We start from the raw sequence: 16,754 nt of genomic DNA, 5'->3' as shown, positions 1-16,754 counted from the left end.
GCCAGAGGCAAATGGGATTAATGCTTCTCATCTCAGGTAAAGAAACACAGCAGGTCAAGTCTGTGTGTAAATAGGTTGCAGGTTGTTACTTGGAGCCAAATGAAGTTTGAGACTTTTAAAATCAACCAGAGGTTTTAGCAGCTTTTCTTCCCTGGAACAGGATTTCAGATTGCACTTAAAGCCTTTTGTCAGCTTGGAGAGAGTTGGGCTACTTGTGCTCCAGGTGAAATCTCCTATGTTGTTATGCAAAACCAAGCTGATGGAAATGTAAACATCTGACTTATTATATGCTTGTTCCTTCAGCAAAACAGAGCTTTAGCCTTAGCAAGCCACAGCAGTATAACACGTTGTAAAAACAGTAACAATAGCAAAAATTATTAAACATTTATCTCTCCCATGAGTGAACATCTGGCATGTATCAAAACGCTGCCGTGGGGATTTAGCACCAGAACCTTTAAGGTTTTATGCGACAATGTCTAGAGAGGGCAATAACAGAGCATATTCCTCACAGGATTTTTAATCACTGGCCTCTTGAAAATATCAAGAGCAGAAGCTGAACTGGGTATCAGTTTATAAATGAAATGTTGGAGTTCTCATTTGTGATGCAGGAAAAAATATCAGCCCCATTTTTAATTAAGTAAGCAGAAATTTAAAATAAACAGAATATAAGATATTGCAGATAGCAAACAGATGTGATAGAGGTTCCCTTTGTAGACCTTGCATGAAGGATGCTTTGCTAAGAAGGACTTCTCTGACCTAGAAATGTTTGCAATGGTTTTCAATTCACTACCTCTACAAAGCTTTTTGTGCCTCCATCCAAGTCTTAGGGAAGTTGCATCTTTAATCTCGTCTTTTAAAACATCTTTAGAAAAATGTATGAATCTGTTTCAAAATCTCTCCAAGAACTTGAAAGCAATTGCTTGAGGAGAGGGGAGGAGTGAGCAGGGTGTGTGGTTTATGATTACATAAGTGTTGTTTTTTGTAGGGACAAGAGAAAGATTTATGGAAGGCAAGGGAGGAATGCATGTACTGAATGATACAGGGAAGGAACAGAGGAAAACCTGGCAGTGGAGATTAAAAGTGCAGGGATCATGTGGATCACGTGTCAGGTCAAGAAACAAATGTGAGGGGAGAATATCAAAGGGCTCTGTTTGGACTCTTGTTATAATAAGAAATTATTGTACAACTTTATAGTCACATCCTCCAGCAGCACTTCCCTCCCTCCTGTTAATAACTATAGAGTTGGGGCTTTTTAAATGGAAGAAACTTTTGTGATTAATATTACTATTAATGAGATTGTCCTGGGGCCATAATCCCATGACTAATCCTGTTAGTTTCTTAAATAAGCAGCACAACAAGTAAATACTTTCTGATTCTTTGGGTTGGCTTCTTTGTAATATTTTAAGAACTGTTAATAGTTTTTGTCAGTATTTAAAATAAATAAAGGGTTCAGCTATTTATCTTACCTAATGTAAGATACATGTACCTAATGTTTTTGTAATATATTTGAGGTTCTATATAAGCCCATAGCAGATTTCCTTTCTTCATAAAAGAGCCCAGTCAGTTTATACATAACATTCAAACAAAAGGTTCTACAACACTGCATTTTGGAGGAGATAAAGACACTGAAAAAGACAGAATTAGATAGAGGATATACATTAGTCCAGTACTTCCAAACGTTAGTATTTCTGGGTAGCAAAAGGATTCTGCTCAGAAATTCAACCCTGATTAAACCAACGTTGGATCCGGTGCAAGGAAGGAAAGAATGGGAGAAAGCAAAGGATGCTGTCACAGGGAAATGGAGGAATAAACCAGCAAACTGACAGACTGATGGAAAAATAAAGATCCCAAAGAGGAAATTACATTAAATACCCTACTCAGGCATTGCTTAAGAAAAAAAAAATCCCATAAGTGTTGGGAACAACTTTCCTGATGACCAGGACTCAGCACATGTAGGAACTAAAGGGCAGTGCCAGGAAAGGAGGTTAGGATGTTCAGCAGTCCCTAGACCCAGTTATTGAAGAGGAGAGCACACACTGCTGGGAGAGGTGCCTGAGCTTTTCCAGGCCCAGGGAAGCAGTGCTGCCATAAGCTCTGTGAGCACACCCGCCCAGTTCAGCACTAAGTAACCTAAGTTTAAAATGATATTTGTAGCATGAAATGAAATCATGATGCCAAATGTAAAATAAACGTCGAGCAAACTCAGTCAATCATATGTATCATTCTTTATGGCTCTCATTTATATTTGATATTGAATTGCTCACTTTTTAAAATTCAAATAACTCCCTCATCGATCTGCTCCTGAATGATTTTACTGAACATATCTTTTTAGTATCTAACACACAGTGATTTTGTTCCACATATGTTGTGCACTGGCTGATTCCATCCTAACCTCACAAAACATATTAAGCTTAATAAATATATTTATGAGAATTACTTTGTATAGTCCTTATGCAATCAGCCATGCTGTGTATGATAGCCCAAGACGATGAAAACCCATTGACTTTTTGTAGCAAATTAGTCTACCACCTAATCGGTGAACCCTGCTAAGCTTTTGAATTATGACGAGAACCAGCAGCTCAGTTAGAACACTCAAATGAATTATATCAATTCATAAACTTGTTCATGTCCAGATTTCATTAGCCACACATTAACAGCATTTTATGTTTATTACTGCTCTGACATAATCTATAAATAACTGAAATGCTAATCATAGTGTTCTGCCAGGCATCATCATTTAATCATAAAGAGATACATTATTATAAACTATAATAGATAATAACAAGTCCGGGTCAATGGCCGCATATTAAAAGATCACAATTATATCCTATAAGGGTATGTACCTCATACATTTGGTGACACAAAGGTCCATATCTAATCACTTGCAAATGTTTCCCCTCTGACACACTTACAGTACAAGGTGACACAATTAAGAAAATATGCTTGTAAAACAGGGCAATCTTTGAGCATCAAAGTAAACAGAGAACAAGTAATAGTGAGGGGAAACATTATAGCATTTACCAATGGCAGTGCTGCTTAACTCTTTATTTCTGGGGGGTTTTTCCTCACTAAAAAACCATGATCACAACACTGGGAGAGTTTATTATAGAGGAGAACACTGACTTATTACTGCAGCAGCCACCAAGCCAGGGCTGCTGGGTGTTACCTCTTGGGCTGAAAACATGGCTCAAAAGGTTAAACTGCCTTTTTTTTTTTTTTTTTTTTTTGCAATCCTATTGTCCACTCCAACTCATTCTTTCCATGACTTCATGTCACTAAACCCCTATGATTCTCAAATGTAATCTCTGTGTCCTCTGTTAAAAAGCATCTCAACTAAAGCCACTCTCAAGGGCCATTTTAGTGCCCCCTCTCATGGCCAGGCATTCTGACATCAAAGCTGCTGCTTTTTTCCCCCAAATTATTTAGATTAGATTTTTAACTTAAGGTGGTGATGATGGAATCAGTGGCTTACTGAGTGAAGGTAATTCCATGTTCTTTACTGAGGTAAAACCTCCTGGCAATACACCACTTACTAAAGAAATAATTTCCATGAGAGCTTTATCAACTAAACTAGTTCTGAGTGAGAAATGAGTCTGACCCAAGGACCAAGAATTAATTGCAGATTATTAGAATAAAATTGTTTTCTGTGGGTTTAATTTTTGTAGGTTTTGTGTTGGATTTTCATTTTTTTTTTCTGTTTTGTTTTTTTGGGTTTTTTTTTTTCAATATTTAGACTAATTTAAAGCTTTAGCTGAATAGGAAGCAGAGATGCAGTCTGTCATTGCGAGCACTTGCACCTCATAGCTCAGGGTGAACTGAGGGAGATAAAGAAAGGAATGTAAAACACTATGGAAACCAACCTCTGGAGACTTAATATTCTGATCAGCTCACCTCCGAACATCTGGCTCTTAAATGTTCAAGCACAAAAACAAGAGAGCTAATGAAAGCAGTACATATTATCTCTCCCATCAATGTACCTCACAAACACCTGCTAAAATTAAAACAAATTGAATCTTGATTGCTGATTAAGTACCCCTTCTTTAGCTAGATATTCTGTCATTATTTGCCCTGGCACACAATGCATAAACTGATGAAAAGCCTGTGGTGGGCTGCAGCAGCAAAGGTTGATAAAAGACGATCAAGACAGAGCTGCATGTAAACTGCAGCACATTAACTTTATGTACTTGAGCCCTCCAAAAGTTACTTTAAGATTTTTTTTCCTCATTTCCAGGGCAAAAATTATTGAGAGTCTTACAGAGAAAGCACACAAACTGAACACATTCTTTTCTCCAGAACACTCACATCCCAGAGAGGAGATGATAGATGGACCTCATGGTATTGACCAACACCAGTGCCCAGCTCCTGAGCTGAAAAACCCCTCTGAGCAGGACTGTTGTGCCCAGTGTGCTTTGGAAGCATTTTCCTGGATGTGGGAATACCTTCAAGCAGTTGTACATGTATGGCCATGGAAAAAAAAGAGCCCAAAACCTCTTCAGGAGTGTATGGCCTCTATTTCTCTTCAATAGATGCTTAGGAAGTGGCAGGAGAAAGGTTACAGTCTTTACTGCCAATAAACTGGGGGAATGCTCTGCTTGCACACTTCAGGCAGGATAAAACCATCCATTAGGAATTTCATCACACCCACATAAATACCCTCCTACGTGAGCACCGCTGACAGATGTGTGGCTAATCTACCATGTTAACTTCATTTGAGAAGTTGTGGTTTTGTTCAAACTTTATTAGTTAAACTCGAATTGATCCCACTACATTTTAAGCCAGTATTTAATCTACTCTAAGTATGTTTCCAGATATCATAAACTCTTCAGACATCACTGTGTTTACTATATATAAATATATGTATTCATGTAAATTCCCCTGTTAAAATAATCAACTTTTATTTGACTCACGGTTCTCCAGTAATCAAAAAAGAAAAAAAAACAGCAACATGACAGTGTGTAAATCCTTCTCAACAATAGCACCCACAAAACCTGTTTCTTGACTGACAATAAGGTCATAACAGCACATATGTTTGGCATATGTATTTCATCAATGGTGATTACAATGTGAACCAAGAATTAGCTTCAAAATGATGGGTTACTTAAAGACCTGGAAGAGGACATTTAAACAAAAGAAAAAAAAAAGGCCTGAATAACATACTAGAGCTTGACTTTTTTTTTTTCCCCTTATTGCATTCTAAATTATTTAAATATACTATTAGACACCATATTGGAAAAAAACAGATGTTTTCTAATTATGAACTGATTTTACAGTGTGATGGTGTCACATATTTAAATTACAAATACACATTTTTAGCATTCCAGCTGTGCTTTACAAGAGTTTAATTTGCTTCTTGTGATATGTCACATTGCACCTGCCTTTTAAAACTCCTATAAATGTAAAACATTAGCCAAGCACGAGTATTAAGACATGCTGATGAATTCTAAAGATTTTTAGCATCTTACAGAGGATGAAATTCATAGGAAGATTTAATAATGAACCAGATAAATGCGTATTGAAAATAACATTTACAGATACTTTCCAGAAGTACCAAAAGGGACGGATGACTTGTGTAGGCAGTACAGAGAATTAAATTGGTGTTGCTTTGCTCCTTCCACACACAAAGTATTCCACAGTAATCTATAAACTAATGAGGTTAAACACGGATAATACAGTAAAATGTTGTAGAAGTCAGCTTTGTTCTGAGCCACTACACACACACAGAATCTGACACATGTTTGAGACCATCAATATCACAGTCAGAACAGGGGGATTGTCAATGATGACGCTGGTGATAAACTATGATAATGTATTTCTGAGAATAGAAGAGCAATAATTTCTAGGATAAACTTAAACTTTGAAGTAATTAACTTGTGATTCAGAGAAACACGATGAGAGCATACACAGCTATTTCTTGTCTTGCACACGCCCTGGAAATAACAACTATTGGTTTAGATTCAGGCATAAAAAGAGAGAGGATAAACAACCCATGGAGAAGATGTAACACTGTGGATGCACCTTTTAAACCTGGCCTTCTAACAACAAAGGAAGAAGAAACTTTTGAAGCACTGCTCTTACAAAGATGCATTAAAGAATATTGCAGACAAGCAGAGATGCTCCTTTCGAGGCAGTTACCTGCTGCACACTTCCTAAACACAGGCAGGAACCTGCTCATTAACAGTCTAATCCTACCAAAAGTAAATTAAAGGCAGCTTTGCACTGGCACAATAGGACCTGAAACAGGCTCTCCCAACATACCCCAGACCTCATTGCAGTGACCTTTACTGGTTCCCTGTCACTGAATGGGGCTGGCACAAAGGCACAGCCCTTTTTCCTGCCCTCCCTTGAACAAGCACTGGCCATGACACAGCACAGAAATTATTTGCCCCAAACCAGAGCTGTCACCTTTGTGGCCTCGTCCAGCATTGCAAAGCCCTCACTGGGCACACACAGATGAAAAGGCAAAGGGAGAAGGGAAAGGAGGGCAGGGACTGCCCAAAGGGAGATGTAACAGTGAGTGAGTTGTGGTAATCAAACTGTGTTGGGATATATTTTAAAATGTGGATTTTGGTGGCTACACATCATCATACCTGCAATTCGAAAGCTTCCACGCACTTCAACGCAGTTGAGAATAAATGTGCAGGCACTTAGGCTACATAAAGTGTTATAAGTCCTTTGGACACACTTTAAAGAGACATTTTCAGGGCAAGCTTGTACTACAAAACTGAACAATCCTTTCTCATGAGAATCCTCCCTTTCTAAGCTCCCTGCCCGAGTTTCAACATGTGCTTTTTGTTTCAGCACTGCCCGGTGCAGGAGCCTTTGTCACACGCTGCAGGGGCACAAACAGGCAGGGAGAGACCCCGGGTGCTCTCCAGAGATGAAAAGGGGATGCTCTGCACATCTCAGGATTTTCAACCAGTCATTAGGGAAATTCCTTTTGCTTCTCTGCCATGGAGTTCATGGTACACGCAGCAGAAATTCTATGCTCTGTGCAGGTGCAGTCATTTTGCAGGGAGCTGCACTTTCTGCAGTGCACAGACTGAGGCAGCGGAGCTGCTTTACCTGCAACTCCCTGTTTTGGAGCACATTAGGAAAATTATTGCAATATTCACCTCTCATTTTGTACAATTATTTTTTTAGACTAATTTCAGAACTTAATCCAGTCTGAAAGAAATAATAAAGAACAAAAAAAATTTCAAAATTATCTTAATGTCTCTAGTCCTGTAACTTTCCACTGCAAGCAATATTTTAGCTTTTATTAAACATGCCAAGCCAAATTTACTCAATTTAAGATCACTTCTGTAGATTTCTCTATACAAGATACACTCACAGTAAATTACTAACAGCAAAAGACAGAGCTAGGATAAACCAAGCCCATCCTGGTAGGGGAACTTGAGTCAAGCCTTAAATTTTTATTTCCTTTTTGAGAAATGTGTTACCTTTTTACCCCGTTTTCCTTGATAAACAAAACCTGTTGTGGGATTACTTCATGATGAAGGAAAAGTGGGTGAGACTCACCTTCATCTTTGCCATGTGAGGAGGGAGGATCCTGCTCCCCTCAATTGGCCTATTCCTATTTGGCCCTAATCCTATATAAAGTCAGAACTTTCTCCTTGACTCCATTCGGAAGAGTCAGGTAGAGGCTGTCTGAAATTAAGGGTTTTTTATTTCTGTTCGTGTGATAATATAGATGAAATGTAAAAATCTAATTAATTTTTTTTCTCCAAGATTTGATATGTTGGAATATGATCCTTGACTCTTATACATTCTCAGTAAAGGAGGAGAAAAATAAATCATCAATTCACTCCATGTTTCGGGAATGCTTCATCTGGGGTTCCATGCTATTGCTTCCTGTATCATGAAAGTAATATCAAATTGAAAATATTTCTGTTCAGCAACTTCAGCAGCTCTAAATTAAGAAAATGCATATTTTATTGGCTTTCAATGCTTGAGCAGGTTAAGAATGTGTAAGCAAGAAAGATTTCATTTAGAAAGAGAAGTGCAATGTCCATGATACCAACAGAGACATTAAGTGAGATTAGGCCATCTTCATAAACTACTTTTCACTTACTAGATTATCAAAAATAATGAATGCCACTCATTAAAGAAAACAATTTTTGAAATAAAGAAAATTCATTTTTAAGGCAGTAACAGCTTATGAAGATAAAATTGGATGATAAGCAGCAAAACATTTTTTACACTGTTGTATCAAAGCAGGCATCACTCTGACCACCACTTGCTCTAGAGCAGGCAGCCTTTAGGTCAGAACTGTCATGGACTGGGAAAAAAAGGTGGTTTGAGGAAGATTTTTTTTCTGTGACAGGAATGGAGATCTGTCTCTTCCACTTTTGTTGCCAGATTTAATAGATCATTATTAATATCTGACTAATGCATTTCACTTTTAATGTGTGTGTGGGCTTCAAAATTAAATTTTAAATCTCATTGATGCTATTTTAGAAGAGATTAACAACCTCTGAATGAAAAGGTACAAGAAACAAAGATGCTTTAAATTTTGGTGGTATCTTTGAAATGTAGCTGGGGAGTGATGGCACTGCCCTTGTTCACATTCCTGTAAATGCACTGCATGTTTTCTGTGGTTGCTCCCTATGACATGCCAGGAGCACAACCTGTACTGGAAATTGAGCCAAAGCACCTCCAGGGATAATTTAGCCCTGCACAATTCATTTGAAGCTCATGAAGTAGTCACTCCACTCAAGTGGTGTCTGCAGAGGTGCTTCAGGAGGGCCCTGCAGCAGGGAAGAGCTCAGGCAGAACGTGATCCACACCACAATCCCCCTGCAGAAGAACGGGATTCAGGAGCTTTCCCCCCAAAAATGCAGGTGGCAATAAAGGGAAAGCCATGCCATTGAGGGAAAGTGGCACAGAGAAGGGCTGGAGTCAGGAAAACTGTGCTGATTCATCCCTGTGGAGGACCCCAAGTGTATGGAAATTTCTCACTTGGAGCTGATGGCTTTGTTTCAAAGGGGAAACAGGAAAGTGCAGGTACAAAGTTGAATATTCAGAGTCACGATGAGATGAATCATCTTTCAGTGCAGATGACAAAATGAAAGGGAAAAAAAAAAAAAAAACCAAGCAAAATATGTATCAAAACCAAAGCCAGAAACTACACTTTGAAGAATTTTTAAGGTAGGGCACAAAGAATAACCTAAAATTTCTAAAATGTGGGTAAATATGAACCAATTACTTATTATTTCATTAAAGTGGAGATGGGAAGGACCAATTCCTAACTCTCTGTGTTTGCCTCCTGGGGTCCTAGATAGCTTTTCCTGTCAAATTAAAACAGAAAAAAAAAGATAAATAAACATGAGAAATTAAGATTGTCTAGGTAGGTGAAGGAGAAAGGAAAAGAAGCAGGGAAATAATGTTCTACAATTATTACCAGAGCTAAGAGAAACAAAATTACTTGATCATAAATTCAGGATAATCTGGTTTTCTTTATGAGTTTCCATTTTATTAATGAAAGGAAGGTAACACCTTAGTGTACCCGGATGAATTAAAATGCCTATTTGTAGAAGCAATCCTCAATAGGGGTCTTTAATAGAATCTGTGAACAATTCTGGAGTCAGATAATTTAGCTGTAAAAAGGCAATATTAATAGCTCACCTCTGGGTACACAGCCCAGGCTGGACAGGAGCAGGAAGAAGGGAATATTGGCAGGGAAGGCTGGGGGGTTTATTTGCATTATCCCAACTTCCTGCAGCCAAAAGGCTTCACACAAGCAGCTCTGTAAAAAGAGGGGCAAGCCAACAAGCACCAGATCTGTAAATTGTCTAACTCGTTTATCAAATCCAACACACACTCAAGCTTTGGACTGGATGAGCCTGGACAAAGAGTACAAAAAAGTGGGATACCAGTACACAGATGTCTTTTTTAAATCTCGTTATTCTAAAAGGAATAAAATTAACCAAAAACACCCCAAACTTCTTTTAAATATAATTGATCAAACATTTCTACTTAATTCCTCAGCAGGATTTAATGCACCTGAAACAATATCTAGGTATTTCATCTGCTTCAGCTCTTGAAAGAAAGTTCTCCAAAGTTTTCACAGTCTTTGGCCTAGAAAATGTGTGTACATCAGGAATGTACCTACTTTTAATAATGTATCACACCAAAAAGACAATGACTTAAAAAGTGAAAAATATTTACTTCCTAATTTTAAAGAGGTTTTTCTCATTAATCTTTGAAAGAGACTATATGAAATATCTGAAGTATCTTCTCAGTTATTTTGAGCAAATCTGACAAAGATGTTGCTCATGAAAATTCCAATCAGACCTTATTAGCTGCACTTCAGTTCCATACATGGCAGAAATTTTCTGTGAAATATGAAGAGAAAAAACAGATGAGAGGAAAGAGTTCAGCACAGCTACAGGTGAGTGTTACTCCTGCACCAGGAAAGTGGGACCATTCCAGACTTCAGAAAATCAGAGGGTCGTTACTGGGGTTTGAAATGGGATCAGGAGTCTCTTTTCAGAGATTTGCAAAAGGTAGAAAATGTCATTGTATCAGCCCCTGGCAATCTTCATTTTCCATAAAGATGAAAACAGCAATTGGTGCTGAAGAACCACAAACCCACAAGTTTACTAAACAACTGCGAGAGCTGCTTGGAAAATTTCTACAGAAACTACAGAAAATGGACTTTTTCAACTCAATCAGCTTGGTTTTGGTGATGAAGTGGTTTTATGAGCAAGACTGGGGATAAAGTATTATCAAAATTATAAATATTCCAGCCTGCCAATTTACACATAAGAGTAGTTCTGGTTCACTCCTCCCAACCCCATTCCTCATCTTTTCTACAGATTTGCTCCAATAAGATTCAACCTCCCACAATGAAACTGCCCATCTCCACTTAGAAAAGCAAAAAAAAAAAGGACAAAGGAAATATCCAAACCTACATCTTTTCTCAAGGTAAAAACTGGGGTGTTGGCCCAAGCAAATATCCAAACCATTGTTCCCCCAGTGTAGGTGAGACACACATGACCCCAGGACTCTGATTTCACACCAGGCCTCTCTACACCAGCCCTAAAAACTTGTAAGGGGTCTTTAATGCATAATACAGGAATTTGTTATTTCACAAATGTTGTTCACCTTCACCACAAGGAAAAAAAAATTACTACTCTCAATATCAGTTGAGTAGAAATGAAAACAAACTAAATTTGGCAGATTATGATAAAGGTAATTTTCTTCTAGGGAAAGGTGAAAAGGACAAATAAGGCTTAATCCACACAGAAATTACTTCCAGGAAAATCTGTTTCTGTGGAGTTCACACACACACACACACACACACACACACACACACACACACACATTAAAATGTAACCAGTGACCTGTCCCCTTCTTCCCTGCCCTCCTGAGACCCCAGCTGGGGTCCTGCATCCAGCTCTGGACACAGCAAAGATGTGGAGCTGTTGGAGTGAGTCCAGAGGAGGCCATGAAGATGCTCCAAGGAGTATCTGCTCTGGAGCCAGGCTGGGAGAAGGGAAGGCTCTGGAGAGACCTTAGAGCCCCTTCCAGTGCCTGAAGGGGGCTTAGAAAAGGGAGGCACAGGGGCTTTTTCTATGGCAGACAGTGGCAGGACAAGGGGCAATGGTTTCAAACTGCTGGAGGCAGGGGCAGGTGGGGTTTTGGGAAGGAACCCTGGCTGGGAGGGTGGGCAGGCCCTGGCACAGGGGGCCCAGAGTAGCTGTGGCTGTCCCTGGAACCCTGGCAGTGTCCAAAGCCAGGGTGGATGGGGCTCTGAGCAGCCTGGGACAGTGGAAAGTGTCCCTGCCCATGGCAGGGGTGGAATGGGACGATCTTTAAGATCTCATACAACCCAAACCATTTTATGATCCTAACATTTTCCATGAGTCTATTCCCCTTCTGAATTCCAACATACAGTTTATAGGGAGCTATTATCAAGTTGCAACATGATGGATCCATTTTCATGACTGGACAGGTAAGCAATAAGTCTATGCCTTTTTCTTTCCTCTTTATTTTAATATCTATTCAGTTTTGTTATTGGGCTATTATATTTTGCTGTTGCAATTTAAACCTTTTATCAGAAATAAATCTTTGAGTTCTATTATCTTGTAACAATTCTGTAGGGACAGGAATTTCAAGAAGCTGAAAGATAAAAATGAGAAGGAAAAGAGCCTTTTTTGCAGGCCTCTATTAAAGTTTTCACACTGCTACATTACCGCTATAAAATAGCATCTCTGATAATAATTCATTACAATTCCATAATACACATGGAATATGTTATGCTGTATTAATCAACAATTCTGTTTTGCTAACTTATTAAAATCATTCATTTGAAATTGCATATTATTTTAGTGCCATCTTGTCGCTGATTTATAGTGAAACTGAAAGTTTATTGATAGTTTCTCATTCGCTTGAGACCTCATGAAATTTGCAAATAATGCTGTTTCTTTCTTACGTGTGCTTTTAGTCAGCAGACACCACTAAGGTATAATGAAAAACACTTGACACAACTGAAGTGGTCACTGGCTTTGGGTTTTTGAAGGCAACACTCCAAGAGAAGAAGATAAGGAAGAAATAAAAGGAATGAATGGAAGTAGTTGTGAAATCTGTTGGAAACCTGCAGAACTGCAGAAACAAGAGGAATCTCTTTCTCCCTGAGCCAGCATCAATGATTCATTAGCCACTTGCTAAAACTCAGTAATCAGTTCATGATTTGCTGAGTTCAACCATTACGAAAACAATATACAGAATCAGTAAATAATGGCCTCTGATGAATCTGCTGCACTGTATTCCTTTTGGAAGGATAACAATAGAAAGATCCAGAATAAAAGTAGAAAAGGAAGCAAATGAACCCAGTAAATCACATGGAAGCCTAACTCTGTACTGTTTGTATCTGTTTGCACTTTGTATCTGAATTTACTCTGTGCATCCAACTTCTTTATAGGCTAACACACCTGCCTGTCTAAAAATGAGTTTGTTTTCAATCCCCAAATTTCAGATTCTGTCCTAACACACTTCAATGTAATGGTTTGACGGATTTTCAAGGGATTGTTCTTTTAAATTTTTTTAGCATGTTCTGAAGCAAGAAAAATCTCTTTCTGTTGAGCACCACTGGCAGAAGTATTTTTCACATGCAGCAATATGTTCTCACTGTCATGTCTCAGAAGAAATCCCTTGGGGCTCAAGATCTGTGCATGTAATACCCACACAGAAAATTAAGCCTCAATTGACTCCACAAAAAAACCACCAAATCCCACCTCTAAGAATATCTAAGCATTGTTTTTTAATGATGATTAATGAGATCCTTTTTAGGGTTCTAATATTAGTTACACCCATTTGTGCCAAGGCTAAATTTGATCTAGTCAGGGATTTCTTTAAAATGCTGGCCTGGGAGATAATGAGTCTCACAAATTTCTCCAGCGCTCAGGAGAATGCCGGATCCTCACAGAATCTCAAGACCAGCGCATCTTTCTTCCTCTGAATCGAAACCCTTGCTGCCTCTGTTTTTTAAGTTTGAACATGGAGGTTTGTTCCTGTGAATGGGGTTCCAAAGGAAAGGAAAAAAACCCCTTCAGTCCCGTCCAGTGTGTATTTTGAAAAGTTTAGCTTCCCTAAGGTCTTAACAAAAGGAGATTCTACTTGTGGGAAGAGATGATTAATCCGAGACGCTCCAATGCTGTAATGATGAAAAGGATGCTCAACAGGTCGGAGCCTTTCGAAGGGAGGGTCTCACTCATCTCTGCCAAGGTGTGGTTCGTGAAGCATCTTTAGCTCTTGACACAGCAGAGGGCACCTCGGAATAATACAGCCTCTCTCCAGGGAACAAAATGCATTTCCAAGCCTTTTCTTTGCCAGGTTAACATTTGACAAGCTTGCTTTAATGCTCGTTCTCCCCAAGTAGCTCAGATGAGGAGGACAGAAAAAGTTTGCGGCAGAGGAGGACAGAAGGGAAAGGAATTCAAGATTTTCAAAACAGTGCCAAAGAGCAGACTTTCTTTCCTTGCTGCAGACACCAGGTAATGAGTACAAATGGATGGACCAGGGATTATTCTGGAAGACTGGGCCAAGGAAAATGGGGTTTGCTGAGCTTTTACACACAAAGACACACACACTAAATCTTCTGAAATCTTATTGCTTAAGTGTATGGGCTGAAAACTGAGTAATGCTTAAATCCTACTGCTCCACACAGCCAACAGAAGTCAATTAGTCCAACTTCAGCATTGCATTCATTTTCCTACTGTTTAATTATTATTTACAGGATACTACAAAGGTGCACAGCTGTGGAAAGGTACAGCCCCTGTCCAGAAGATCAGCTGTTGGAAGTTCACCCTAATATCGATACAAATAATGGAAGACATTTTTTGCTCTGGAAAATGGCAGTCAGAGCAAATTGGGCATTCTGAGCTGGGCTCTGGCAGCCTTTTGTATTGCTTTCATTAGAGTGTCAGCCTCTAAAAAAATAATGTGACAAAGGAAGGGTGGCTGGTGAGCTGGCAATCATACAACGTCTAAAGATCTGAGCCCTTCTGTAATGATCATATGTGATTTACAGAATCAAAGGGTCAAATTCTGCCCTCAATTACACACCTATTGCTAGGTGGTACAGCACCACGTGGCAGGTGAATTAGAGAGATTATTGTGTTTCTAAAGAAACAGAAAAATGCTTTTCAAAGTAGCCAATTCAGTGTTGATCCTCTATTGAATAACAACATATAAATGTACGGAAATATCAGAGCATCTTCGGGGCATTTTTTTAATACAGATGTTTTGTGGAGCAACAGAACTGCTGCAGTCTCTGGTACTTGTCTAACATTCTGCATTTCTGGTCTAATATTCTATGTTCCACAAGTCAAACTCTGGAAAGGAAAAATCTGGCATTGTTTTGGGCTGCTCAAACCTTTAAGCTTTGGCTGAGTTTGTCAGTAGTTCCTCTTCTCTGCTGCATCCAGTGTTATCATGGGACAAGTGCTTCTTATTTCACATTTCTGATGCATCTCTTAACTGATCCATGCAGAAGGATTAATGCAATTTATTCCTCAGATGCACAAGTTATTTCATTTTATTTGAAAAGAAATGTAATGGCTTTTTTTACTCAGAGCTAGAAATGAGTTCTGACTTTCCGTTTGGGCAAGGCACACAGATGCAAAGTTCAGGACAGTTGTGAGAGCAATCTGACCAACAAATGGAACTCACATATGAGGAAACAACGGAGAAGGAAATTAAACAGTGAGTAGGACTATTAAAGAGCAGCTCCACAGATTTGGACATGGCACAGAAACATCCTTGCCCCAACCTCTCTGTGTCTCTTTCATCCCACTGGAAGAAATGATGCCATGATTTATGTTGAAGGCGCTGTTTCCCTGTCATTTTAAAAGAACAGAATTTTCTGGATCTTCCCTTTCTTAGTTAATACACATGCACACCCTCACACAAAACATATGTTAATAACTTCAGACCACAAATTTAATTTATCTCAGCTTTCCACCTGACATCATTCCCTGTCATGTGGCGCATACCCATCCGTAAACAAAATGGGGATTCATTTCCATAGCAACAGCGAGTGGGACTTTGATCAGCTCCAATGATTATTTGTAGGCACACACGTTTACAGATATCAAAATCCTAACTGAAGGCTGATTACCTTTTTTTTTTCTTTTTTAAATGAAAGCATCTCAGTTGGTTTACATGGAGGAGGAGGAATGAAAGTAAAGGCACCTAAAAAATACCTCAGGATGGCAATGGGAGCCACTGGCCATTAGCTCGGTGTCACTTGCAGTTCCTTGGGAATATAGATTTTCCTAATATGTATAATCTGATGTATGTGTCCTGTGGCCAATGAAGTATTTTCTTTGTGTTCCCTGGCAGATGTGTGGGTTCAGGCTGCACATGCAGGTGTTTGGGGGCTGGCTCATGTGGGATGAGGAGAGGTGGTAGCCTGTGGCTTGACAGAAAAAGAGAAAAAAAAATCTGAACAATGTGTTGAAAAAGACTCCAGTCAGAGCTGCACAGGACCAGCTGTTTTTTTCTAATTAGAATAACAAGAATAGCACATGCTAAAATGTTTTTTTTCTCAAAAGCAATGAATGCTTCAGGAACTATAAGGGATGAGCTCTAAAACCTATTTAAATTAAGGAATGCTTCAGGAGCCATATGGAGAAGAAAAAGAAAAGGCAAAAGTAGAGAAATGTTTTATTTTTAGCTAAATCTGAAGCATTTTGATTCTTCATCCAATGTTACACAGAAATTATCTTACTTTTAAACTTCCAAAAATGTCAGTGCTGATGCTTATTGTATCATGGCTTAAACAAGATATTTCAGACACTTAGTGCATTTCAGCGGGGTGTTCTTGCAGGCATTGTAAATTCCATTCTATGCCCTGAACATGCACTGAGATATATCCCCTATGATATATATCTGGTAATGTTTGAGAGCTGCACATAATGAAGTATGTGACAAACACTCAAAACACACCCTCTATCATCAGTCTTTTCTCCTCTTCTCTTTTTTCTTCTTCTTTTTTTTTTTTCCTTCCACTTCTCCTGAAGCACTGATGCTTCCAAACTTTGACTACAGGAATAACATTTGTAGCAACTACGGCATTCTGGACATCTGCACTGTTAGAGTACTTTAGAATAAAGTCACATGGCCATAGGGAAATTTCACAGAATTCAAATCACAGTGACTTGCCAAGGTGTATAACGAGTTTGTTTTCAGCTGTTCTTCTCATGAATAATTACCAAGCAGGCATATCCTAAAGCTAGCACAAGCTGTCA

General features: G+C 38.9%; 1 long non-coding RNA gene across 2 annotated transcripts in view; it reads right to left on the bottom strand.

The window, feature by feature from the left end:
- LOC120506061 overlaps positions 1–16,754 on the bottom strand; it is a 322,322-nt gene that overhangs the window by 291,778 nt on the left and 13,790 nt on the right. The window lies entirely within an intron of this gene.

Source organism: Passer montanus, unplaced genomic scaffold (assembly GCF_014805655.1).
Source record: "Passer montanus isolate IOZ18808 unplaced genomic scaffold, ASM1480565v1 scaffold37, whole genome shotgun sequence".
Classification (NCBI taxonomy): domain Eukaryota; kingdom Metazoa; phylum Chordata; class Aves; order Passeriformes; family Passeridae; genus Passer; species Passer montanus.
This window is presented reverse-complemented; position numbering and strand designations above follow the sequence as displayed.